Raw genomic sequence first — 12,474 nt, forward strand, 5'->3', positions numbered from 1 at the left:
GCGTGTTGCAATGGGAAGACCTTCATGGTAGAAAGTAAGACCTGTGTTTCCTCTGAAGCAGGATTATCCATCAGGTGGGCCAGTTCAGTCTGGCCTGCAGACTTTGTCCACTGCAGAGCAATGTGACACCCTAGAGCTGAATGTCACTGGTGTGTGTGGAAAGACACCTAGACTTCTGAGACATCCATCAGGGGTGGAAGAGAGACTGGTAAGGGGTCATCTCATCCACATGGTCTTAGAGCAGACCTAATAGCAATACCTGGTCTCCCCACAGCCATCACCACTGTTGTCACAATAGAGGCTGTGAGACACTGCTAGCATTGTTTACATACATGTCTATCCTGTTACAAATAACATCCCATACCAAACAGGTCTGCCTGGCACGTCCATGTGCGTGGCTTGGTGCATATCGTATGGGTTGGCTGCCTTGCCTTACATTGGTTATCCAAGCATGGCTTTTTCTGAAATTCATAAGTTTGCTCAAAGCACCCGAGAAGGGGTTGATTTGTGAATCCTGCTCCACACGTTGACATGTGTGCAGTGAGCAGGCCAAGACCCAAAGGGAGAATTCGACATCCCTGCCGTGTCTGGCAGGAATTCCTCTTTCTTCTGCTCTCTGCCCCTCTTGAGCCTCCTGCTGCCAGTTCTCCCCCTTGGAAGAATGGGAACACCAATAATAGAGATGTCAGAAGCTGCAGAAGACGCTGGCTGCTGCTGTATGAGCAACGCCAGCCAAGTGTCTGAGTTTGTGTTTGAGCAACAGGATCTGGCAAAAAGTGAATACAGGTTTTCTCTGAGCCTGAGATGAACCAGGGAACCATCCACACTCCTGTAGAGCCTCAGCAGAGCCTCAGTCGGCACCATCCAGCCCTGCCCTGGGAAAGTGACCTCTCTTTGCAATGATTTTGTAGGTTTTTCATGTGGGCATTAGGAATTCTTCACTGAAACCATTCCTGAGTAAATTATTATCTCTTTAAAAGAGATTGAAAGCATGGACCAGCTGGGAGAAGGTACAGTATTCTCCATGTTCAGTGAGGTTACGGTGGCAGAGTCCCACTGCTGGAGTCACAATTTTCTGCTGCTATACCGTATGCTTCCCAGGGAGGCCTGTTATTTAAGTTTCCTTATATAACCTTCAGCAAATGGTGCTGTTAGGTAACAAAAATCTGCCAATTTCTTCATGCTTAGACCAGCGGTAGACCAAAGACAAGGATTATTGCATGGATGGATGCTTTGTCAGGGTCATGAACCAGCCCACACAGATTCATTTTATATTTTAGGCTTCTTGTGGTTGCCATTTTATCAGTCACTGTAAGAAGCCAGCAGGCTCTCATTTAATCTGTGAAGAATGCAGCATTTTAGATGATGCAAATGGTGTTAGAAACTTGACATAGCTGTGGGATAAGATCTTTAAAAAAGAATGTGCCTGTGCCTCGTGCAAATGCAAACAAATGCCCATAATTGGCTAGGGGCAAAGGATGAAGGAAGTGCTAGTGTGGAAACACTGCTTCAGGACAGCTGCCAGGGGAGCTTACAAGTTCTAGCTGGAGTCTACAGACTAGACAGAGGGTAAAACGTGATGGTACATGGTGGGCTGTTGCACAAAATGTCCAAAAGGAAAGCCAATGAGAGAAGGCAAGGGTGAGAAGAGAAGCTTGAAGAAAAGAGAACCACTGGAGAAGGGAGCAGCCGACAGCACAGGCATGGCATTTAATCAAAAATAGAGAAATGAAAAAGTGCAGGAAAGAAATATTTTAGCACTGTAGGAGGATAAGCTTGCAGACAAATTCTGTTTACTTCCTTGGCCAGAAACAGGCCCTCAGACTTTATACAACAAACAAAGCTCTGGTGGCATCTCTTATGCCAGCTCACTGAGCTTTCTGCTTCAGAGGTAACCACTCTTTATTTGTGTGCCATGGCTGCTCTCCCTGTGGTGCAGGAGGATGGTGCTTGGGAACATTTTGTCAAAGTCATTTTCAATGGGACAAAATTCCAGTATCTGGGGCTGGGGTCCAACCTGAAGAACTTGGTACTCCTGAACAGTTTAATCTCAACCTTTTTTAAACAAAAAGTATATTTGAAAAGAGGAAACCACTGTTCAGTATTTCACTTAGCAGCTCTGAAATGAGGCCATATTCAAGCTATCTGCAGGGATGTGTTTGCAGAGATTTCATCACTAGCAAACAATTCTTGGTAGGCTCACAATGTAAAGTAGAGACTTATTATTTCCCATCTGTTTTACCATTTAGCATTTGTCCATCTTGCACTGACACTTCAAGCTGGCTTGCTGTGATTAGCTTAGTGTGGCAGAGATTGCTCACATCATCAGTCAGGGCTCAGGCTCACAGTCCTGGGCTGAAGTTGCAGGTTAAATCCACACTAAATGCTTGTACTGTCGTAACAGCACTGGTGGTATGGGAAAATTATTTCCTTCTTTCTTTCTTTTTTAGAAAGTTTTGGTGAATAAGGTCTAGAAACAAGAATGAGGTGTGGGGGCGAGAAAGCAGCTGTAGCAGGGGAAGGGCAGAAGAGACAACCCGTTTCATACATATGTACTGTCCATATGTCATGACTCACCAGGACATGAATCTGCAATGGGAATTAAAGAGCAAAGGGGAAAAGCAGAGTAAGTTTTTCATCTGGAGTCACAGTGGCTTTTCTTATGAAGTCATCTTGGTCTTGGCTTTCCACAGTGTTGGGACTGGTCAAGGGTTTTTTAGTTAAGTAACATTTCCAGCTAAAGCTGTTAGTAATAAGAGGACTGGCTGGCTGATGTGAGCAGTGATCAGTCAGCTGGGTCACCAGTTGAAATGTGCTCAGCTTTGTATGGTAGTAGTTCCGACTGGATGTTGGTTGTGGTGGTAGCCTGTGTGAGTTCGAGATCTTGGCCCAGTTTTCCTTGGCCGCAGGTTCATAGCACAAAAAGGAAGGACAAGCTCACATTTAAGAGTTTCCATGGAAGTCTTTGCAGATACCACAAAAGCACAGACGTAAAGGAAAAAATCCTACAAAGTGAGAACTTGCCGTTCAGAAGGCAAACCCATCACAGATGTGTCACAGGTAGGAGAGAACCTCTTGTGTAGGATTGTCGAGCACCTTCTTCTGGTGAAGGGGCAGAAAATGCTTGACATTCTGTTACTGCCTGGCTGCCATGGGAGTCCCTTCATGCTGTAAGTAATCATGACAACAAAAGACAGTGATCATATCACTTTAATTTATGCAGCCAGCAAGGATGCAGCATTTTGAGGGAAATATGTAGAAAAGACCTACCCAGACAGGGAAGGCTGCATATGGAGACCTATAGGAATGTGAGGGCTTCCAGAATAACAACTCACCTTTGTAAGAAAAGGAAAAGAACTAAGTTGTGGGGTTCCCCCTTCCCCGCTCCCCCCCCCCCCCCCCCCCCCCCGCCCCCTCCCCAAATACTGCTTCTATTTAGCCAGAAGCTCCTGTAACCAGGGGCTAGTCTTGGTCCCACAGAATACAAGAGGAATACGCCCATTCAGTTTGTAGATGCAGAATCGATTCCTGATTTTTCCTGGATCCAGATACTTTAAGGGTTTTTAATTTAGTAGTTTCCACTGAATTAAGAATTGATGACATTTCTTCCAATGCAGTAAATGGAAGGTCTGTTGCCAAAATTGCTGCTACTGTATGAGCATGGAAAACCTGATGGTTTCTTGAGACATAGTATCTGAATAACTCTATTGACTTGCTACGGAGCAGCACTCCCACTGAAGAGCTACAGTCCTTTGAAATGTGTGTTGCTGGAAAACAATTAGTACATAAGGCACACGCCAGTTTAAAGCCAAGGGAGGTGTTATGGGATAGGTAAGAAATGTGCTTTTGGAGTAAGATGCCTCAATAGGTAATCAAGGCCACCTCAGGCACTCTCATAGATGAGGTATGGTTGTCTCTACTCTTGCCTTGACCTCGAGTGCCAAAGGCCAGGTGACAAGCTCTGGCTGCTTGTGTAAGGGAACAAGGCTGCACGTCAAGTCATCCTGTCGGTGCTTCTCAGCACAGCAACCAGTCCACTGTATACCGAGATACATGACAACATGCCTGAGTTCCCTGTTGGAACAGCACTTCTTAATAAAACAGGGTCTCAGAGGCTTCATTTATTCACCTTTTGTCACATCTTTGAGATCAGAGTCACGGAAAGGTTGAGGTGGGATGGGACCTCTAGGGGTCATCTTGTCTGACCCCCCTGCTCAAGCAGGGCCACCTGCAGCACGCTGTCCAGGACCATGTCCAGATGGCTTTTGAATATCTCCAAGAAGGAAGACTCTACTACCTCTCTTGGCAACGTGCGCTAGTGCTTGGTCACTCTCACACTGTAAACTTTTTCCTGATGTTGCAGGACCCTCCTGTGTTTCAGGTTGTGCTCACTGCCTCTGGTCATGTCACTGGGGCACAACTGAAGGGAACCTGTCTGTTGTCTTTACATGGTCCCATTATGTATTTATATACTTCGATAAGATCCCCCCTGAGCTTTTTCTCCTCCAGGCTGAACAGCCCCAGCTCTCTCAGCCTCTCCTCATACGAGAGATGCTCCAGTCCCTTAGTCATCTTTGTGGCCCTTTGCTGAACTCTTACCAGTATGTCCATGTCTCTCTTCTGCTGAGCAGCCTAGAACTGGACACAGGGCTCTAGGCATGGCCTTATCAGTGCTGAGCGGAGGGGAAGAATCACCTCCCTTGACCTACTGGCAATATTCCTAATGCAGTCCAGGATACCACTTCCATTCTCTGCTGTATGGGCACATTGCTGGCTCATGTTCAACTTCGTGTCCACCAGGACACCCCAGGTCCTTTTCTGCAAGTTGCTTTGCAGCTAGGTGGCCCCCAGGCTGTCCTGGTGCACTCATGAGAACAGACAGCAAAAGAGATAAAGCACACTGTGAGCAGGCCATGGCGATCAGATTGCTAAGACCACATATTTTACCCACAAAGGACAAAAGTAATGTGTAGTCAGACCTAGAGCAAACGTTTCCTCTTATGGAGGATACAGATGCAGTACAAACCCTAGTGCTGTTACAATCCTCTTCGGTGACAGGAATAGCTTGTAAAACCCTAGAATATCAAATCACGTCTGAAGCAATTTTCACCTATTGCTGTCCATGGTGGGGAGGATAAGTGGTTCAGGTGATCTCTGCTGATTTGTGAATACACGTGTGAGCATGTGTATATGAATGTGCTGATCTAGGTAGCCTTTGCTATCTAAATGCTCAATAGATAAAAAGAAAGATTCGTATGGTTTCAGGTTTTAAAACCTTTCTCCCACTTCTGCATGTTTTCAGTCCCTGAGTCTCTTTTCCCTCTCTTCCTCTTGGATGTTTCTTCAGCTACGTGGTAATCAGCTTCAGTTATATCTGAAATACTCTGAAATTTTCACTGCTGTGCAAGTGGTAGAGAAGAGGAGAAGCTTGCAGGTGATTTGCAAGGGTTCAGGTGTGGGGGACTGTACAGTGAGCTACATTGGCTCTGTCAATAACTGTCTAAGCATTACTTTCAAATAGGAAATTATTGCAGGTTTGAGGTTTGTTGTTCCTGTAATGCAGGTGAACGCATGCCATTCTCTCCCCCTCCTGCCTCCACTCAGACCCAAAACTGGCAACTGTCTTTACTTTTTTTGTTCTTCATTCATGAACAACATGGCTAACATTGATTCTGGGAGAGAAAAGATGTGAAGACAGTAAATGTCATGTTTTGTGAAATGAATCCTCTCTACCTTCACATTTTAAAGTACTTTGGACCAGTTTCATTAGAAAAGGTAAATCCCTGAGCCCAGAGACCAAGAGCTAACCCCCCCCCTCCCTCTCACCATACAGGTAGGGGTGGGACAGCAGGTGCCAAGGGTACCCAGGAAGAGTGCCCCATGCTCTGGTGCCCGTCACAAACGGTGCCCACCTGCCGTGGCATCCAGCACTCCTAAGCTGTGCTCAGCACCACCCGACTGAGGAGGAAGCTGGCACTGCAGCAGCACGGGCAGAAGCCCTCATGCTTCTTGTGGTACTGTCAAAGACACCCAACTGCTGCAAACTCTCCTTTCCATGGGAGCTCAATGAGCTGCGGGACCAGATCACCTCCTGACAGAAATCCACTCCAGGCTCTGACAGGCTCTCTTGGCTCACAAGCTGTATGATGGAGGCCAGGCTGGTGGGACCATCCTGCCCCTGTGCCTTGTCCTCATGCTGGCAGCAGAAGTGCCTTGGCTGGCTTTGGCTGCTGCACAGGGCCACAGAGCTAGCACCCATCTCAGATCACCCACATCCTAAATCATTCAGGGCTGGTTCTCTCCCTTTCACACAGTAACTAGATTGATAAATTGAGACTTAATTAAAAATGATCAGCTACTGCAAGGACAGGCTTTTTCTTTTTTTTCTTCTTTCCCCAGGCACTTGGTTTACATGTTTACTGTGCTAAAAACAGTTACGAGCAATCTGGATAGCCCTCTGTTAGCTGTGATGAAAACATTCTCCAGTATATCCGACAGTGCCTGCCACTGAAGAAGCCCGAGAAACACTGCAGCTCGATGGGGAGTGAGCCTTGCTTCCTACAAATAGTACAGTGAAGACCTGACGACGGCTTTCACCTGGGGTCAGTGCTGTGGCATTCTCCCTGGTGGGCTCTGGCATGTTCATGGCAAGGTGCCTTTGGTGATTCCTACAGCCATGACACAGGTAGCGATGCTTGTGGGCATCTTCCCACCACCACGCCACACCGCTCACGGAGCTGTGGGAGACACAGATGCGTGACGCAGAGCTTGCCGTCATGGCTCTTGGGGATGGCTGCTGCATTCAGCAGAGGGAATAACAATTCCTAACAGTCCCTGGCCTTCAGTGAGCTCAGGCACACAAAAACCAAGCTTATTCCCAAAATCTTTGCAGAAGCGTTACCCCAACAGGAGGCTGGGTAGGAGGCAGTAGCAGCTGAGAGCTCTCAAGCCAGATGTGTGTCTGCCTCAGAAATGGCTGACCATTGCTTGCCCTCATGGGACACAGCTGAGCACCACTGCCCAAGCAGCAGCAATGTGGTGCTGCGGCCACAGCCAGCTCTCCTTCACCTGACTTTACTCTTCAGGGCATGCACAGCACCTTTCTCCAGAAGCGGTGATTCATACCTTTCTCTGGCTGCAAAGCTGGTTTCTGCTTCCTGCTTGCCAGTGCTCATTCCCATACCCACCCTGCAGTTCACCACCCTCCCGTGCCAGTCTGGGGAATCTGTGTGCTGGGTCAGGGTTAAAAATTCCTCTGTGCAAAGTTGCACAGAGGTCAGTGGTCAAAGGGGGCCACTCCTGTGAGCAGGATTGGTGAAAAGAAAAGAATGTTCATCTCTTCCTTTCGGTGATAAAGCATCTGTGCATTACCAACTGACTACTCCTGAGAGTCCTTCTGGTTTGCTCACAGACGTCTACTGGTAATGCAAAAATTGTCCTTCCTTCCTGCCTCACACACGGTATGAATATACACGCAGATACATGCACACAGATATAAACATTAAATTAATCTTGTGGTTAGGATTTTTTTTTTTAGGTGCTAGTGGGCTGTAGCGAGTCAGAACATTCCCAAAGCAAAGCTGCTTTATTACCAATTTTGAAAACACCCCTGTCCATCATTATCAAATATCCTAAATACCCGTGTTCAGCAGTGTTCTGCTGGTACTTGGATTATGAGTCACTGGGTAATTTAGCCCTGTGAGGGAGATTGTAAGCTCTTCCCCCCCTGTCTTTTCGAGAGAGGAGATGCCAGTGGGGGACCTTCATTAATATTCACTGTAATGTACATCTGTTTGCCCCCTCAGCCACTGCATGAAAATACACAGGGAGAGGGGGAAGGGCAGAGGGAGAGCTTAAAAATGTTTGCAGCTAAGACAGGAGCCAGGGGTGCACCCCGAGCTGTTTCTGTCAGTCTGACAGGGACAGCAAACATTTACCATCTCTACGAGCCATTCTCTGTGGCTTTATAAGCACGGGAGCATTTGAAATAAGAAAGGCGCTAGCCCTGGCTGAGGAATAGTAGCGGAGCTCAGGCTGATAATGCTCCTCAACAGCTCAGTGTTAGGGCTGGATCTTGGGTGTGGATGCGAGTGACCCACTTAAGATTTTTTGTTGCTGTTGTTCAGAAAACCTCACTGTCTACCTTCTGTCCCATTGAGACTTGGCTGCGACAGAGTCATACTTCATATTCATCTATAGGAACATCTGGCCCATGTCTAACATTTAATTTCCACACCATTAGAGTCAAACAATACGTGTACATCAGTAGATAATGTAATGCATTATCACGCAAGGCAGAGAGCAGCAATTTATTAGCCTAATTTAAAATAGCCTTCAGCAAAAAATAGTGCATCTTAATTCATGGATCTGAAAGGAATGACTATTTTCCTGTAAAATGCAGAGGTATGAACAGAGACATGCTTTTCCACAGTGGTGCATATATTATTTCTTTCTCTTGTAAATCTTTTAAAAGATGAAATATCAGTTCTCTACAAAAAAAAAAAAAAGGAAAAGTTCAGAACCAAGGTACATCCATAATAATACAAAAGGAGAGATCTTACCAAGGGGACAAAAGAGAAAAAGCTGCCCCAGAACACAAGCAAAAGTGACCTTTCCTTTATAGCGAAGTTGTGATCTGAATGTGAAGATCACTCAGACTTTCCATGTTCATATTTGAACAAATCCAGGCTCCTCAAGTGCACATCAAGCATTTCCCCCTCATTTTTTATCTGTTGGTTTTTTTTTATCTGTCTTTTCCAATAAAGGACATTCCCAAGATAGGACCAAAAATACAAAAAAAAAAATTGGAAGCCTTTGCTACCCTAGCAAAATGAGTCACTTTTCACAAGACTTTGATTAAAGACCATAACTTCCTTCTAGGGGGAAATTAACTTCCTAAATGGCAGAACAACACCAGGTTTATGTGCCACCCAAAGTTCAGTTCTCTGATGTGGGATGGATTTTCTCACTTTTGGTTCATAAATACATCACGGGCTCTGGACATTCTGCTCAGCTCCTATCTCCAATATACCCATAGTTTACAGCTGTCTGAAGCTGAGATTTGTATTTGGCATCATTTCTGTCTATCTTTTTTTTTTTATTTGACATCAAAATGCCATTGAAAAAAACACATAGACAGGAGCCTTGGAGCAAAGTCTAACCCAATAAGTTCTGAATTGTCTTTCCTGCAGCGTTACAACTGGGTAGGAGAACTGGGGGGGGGGGGGGGGGGGGGGGGGGGGGGGGCTGCTCTGCCCAGCCTGGGGTACAGCCTGGAGGTGGGAGAGTGCCCGCTCCCTCAACCCTCAACAGTGCTTTAGAAGAAAGCAGTATTATGTGGGCAGCTCAATCCTGCTGGCATGTGTCAGGTGCTTTGAGGGCTTCTTGGGACACTTAGGTAGGAGAACCCACAGTTCTGGATCTGATCTGTTTGAGCCCTGCCAAAACTGAAACTGCAACATTTGAAGCAGAACTTTTAGATGATCAGGAAACTTTTAAAGTGTGTGTGTGTGGGGAACATCCTTTTCTCAAAGATCTGTGTCAACACCACCCTTGTTTGGCAGCACCTGAATGGGGATTCCCAAGATCTCAGCTGTGGTCATTGTCCCAGGAAACATAAATGAATATCCCAAATAAAAGCTGTACAGATAGTTATTCTTCCAGCATCACAGCCAGTTTCAAAGCCAGTTATGTCTACTTCATCAGGACGAAGTGCTTGCACAGAATAGCGTCAGGATGATTGGTCATGGGGAATTAGAAACATAAAAGAGGTGACAGCACTGCAATGTACAGAGAGAGAAAAGCTGGCAGTCCCAGGTTCAAGTGGGAGCTCTTCTCATCAGCCATAGGCAGGACATCACAGCTGTGCAGAGGCCGAGGGGCTGGGCTGGGAGGGGGGGCAGGGGGAGTGTTAGCTGTTCCCCTCCGGCTGCTGGCAGCTTTCTGAATGGGTGTGTGGGCACACCGGTCAGGTCAAGTACAGGCTGGTGGTGACTCCAGGAGAGAGCTGCAAGTGCCAAGGACAATGAAACTGGAGATACAGCCCCATGCAGAGCATCCCCCAGCAGAACTGTGGCAGGGCATGCCTGTCAGCAGCAGCAAGGGGAATTCTGGAGGTGAAGGTGAAAAACTGATGTGTTTTACAGAATGAAACAAGCCTTACTTCAACCTGGCAGACAATCTCCCTGCTCAGAGGAGGGCTGGTACTCTTGTACTTATAAAAATACTCTGCCCCCTGACTTGAAACATGAAGAGCAGCAAGAACAGGCAGGATCCAAGATCGAGGCGGGTCATCCAGCTCAGCAGTCAAATAGACCACTGCTCTGAGAGGAGGAGGACTATGGACACAGTAGGTCTTGGAGCATGTCCACTTGACACATGACAAGAGAAAGAGAAAACAAACAAATCTTACACCAAACACAAGTTGTCTCATCCAACCGACTGGTGTACTGGAAGGCTTCCTTTGGATGGTTTACTAATTGGCTGCATCACAGCCCGGTGGCTTGGGGCGGGCGGTGGTGGTGGCCAGTCTTGGCCTGTGTGTGGAGGAAGTGAAAGATGGCACATTAGCAAAAGATTTTGGCTGCCCATCTCAGCTGCAAAAGAAGGGGAGTCTTCTGTCTACCTGACCCCATGGCATATAAAGTGGCCTGGAATAAAGCTGATACATCTCACCTGACCTTCTGTTTATCATCCCTTCACTAAGAGGCAGGTGGACATATTCTCCTGGCACAGTTATCACCCTTAGAAGGATAAAGCTTATGCTGAGATACCTGCGTCTCTCTAGGAAGGAAATAAGACAAAGAAAAGGTGCTTGCATTAATGCTGCCTCAGGGCACCAGCAAGTTACGGGTTGGTGGGTTTTACAAGACTACTTACTATGCTATTCAATTAAAAAAAAGAGCAGTTACCATAGCAACACCCACATCTAATGGCTCTTATGCTACCTCTGAGATACAAAGCACCTTCTTACAGAGATACATTGACCAATACAGCATGTCGTGGGAAGTTTTATGCTTCTAGCGATGGTTTAAGGGGGAGAATGTACGTTCCAATAACCAGACATATTTATATCCCCAGGTTGTAATATTAATTTGTAACAAATTATTTTGGTTCCTTGATATCTCTTTTCTTCTCATTACCATTTCCTTTCTAATAGCGCCTTCATTTTTTCTACTCCCCCCCACCCCCCCTTCCCCCTCAGATGGATGATATTCGATTAAGTACAGGATGAGATTTGCATATGGGAGCTCAGGGATGTGTCCAGCAGTTAGGTGGGTCATATCTGTCTGTAGATCTCATATCTAGGAAACGCTACCACTTTATCACAGTTGAGCAGTCATGGCCAAGTGGAAGCCAGGGGCTAGAGGGTGTTTTTGGAATGCAGCCTGACACTACCGTGGTAAAGGATGGCTTTGCTGTCCTGAAAAGGGATGGAAGGCAACATTTTTTAAATCTCTTGCCCAGGGCGAGAAAGTGGGAAGGCGAAGGGGTGGTGCAATGCCCCTGGCAATGGAGAAGAGGGTGAGGAAGTCTCTTTCTTGTCCTTCCTTACAGGCATGGTTGGATGGGAGAGAAGTTACCTGACCCCCTGAACGTGGCAAGGGCTGAGCTAACATCCCACAGGCACGCCAGAGCTGGAGGGCCACTGTTAGAGATGTGAGGAAGAGAGAAGGGACAGCTGGGCCTCAGGACGTCCTCCTCAACCCTCGGCCCTCTCTGTGGGTATTTTATTTCTTTGTAACATCACAGAGGGCACAAGCACTGTTTGTGGAAGAGCAAGATACTGCAGGATGCTGTGTCCCTGTCCCCAACTGCTGCTTTAAATACATCCCTGAGAAGTGGCATGTTGCTGGACCATCATCCCTTGGGCAGGTGGGACTGGCTTCTGCCCCACGGGAGCTTGAAGACTTGTGGGGCAATGCGAGGGGCACAGGGCTTCTTACCCTTCCCTGGGCAAAGCCCACCTTGGGCCCGCTGGGTCTCACAGCTCACCTGCTGCTTGAGCTCCCACTTCTGAAAAGTGGGGTCAAAACTGACAGTTAGTTTCCAGAAACGGCAACAACAAAAAGAAAGCGAATCTTAAATAACCCTCGATTTTCAGTCATCTAATTATGTAGCCAGCTCAGTAGGAGAGAAACAACATGTTTGTCCTTCCTACAGCAAATACTCCTTGTAAATCTAAAAAAAATTCCAGACCCCCCCTAAAGATTTAAAGAAGGAGATAGATACAGATTAATCACAGTAATTACTATTTAGATATAGATGATCTGCATAAACACAGGACACTGCTATTTTGTTACTGCAACATCACTGAAAAATCTCTTTCATTCAAATTGCAAGTCTGAGTATCAGTTCCATGTTATTTTTTCATGAACGTAGGACTCCATGTATTATTTGCGATGCTCCTAATTTTTAATTAACCCAAATTAAAACAAAGGGATGATATATGGTGAGTGAAACCAAGCATATGTT

This window comes from Falco peregrinus, chromosome 3, assembly GCF_023634155.1.
Source record: "Falco peregrinus isolate bFalPer1 chromosome 3, bFalPer1.pri, whole genome shotgun sequence".
Lineage (NCBI taxonomy): Eukaryota > Metazoa > Chordata > Aves > Falconiformes > Falconidae > Falco > Falco peregrinus.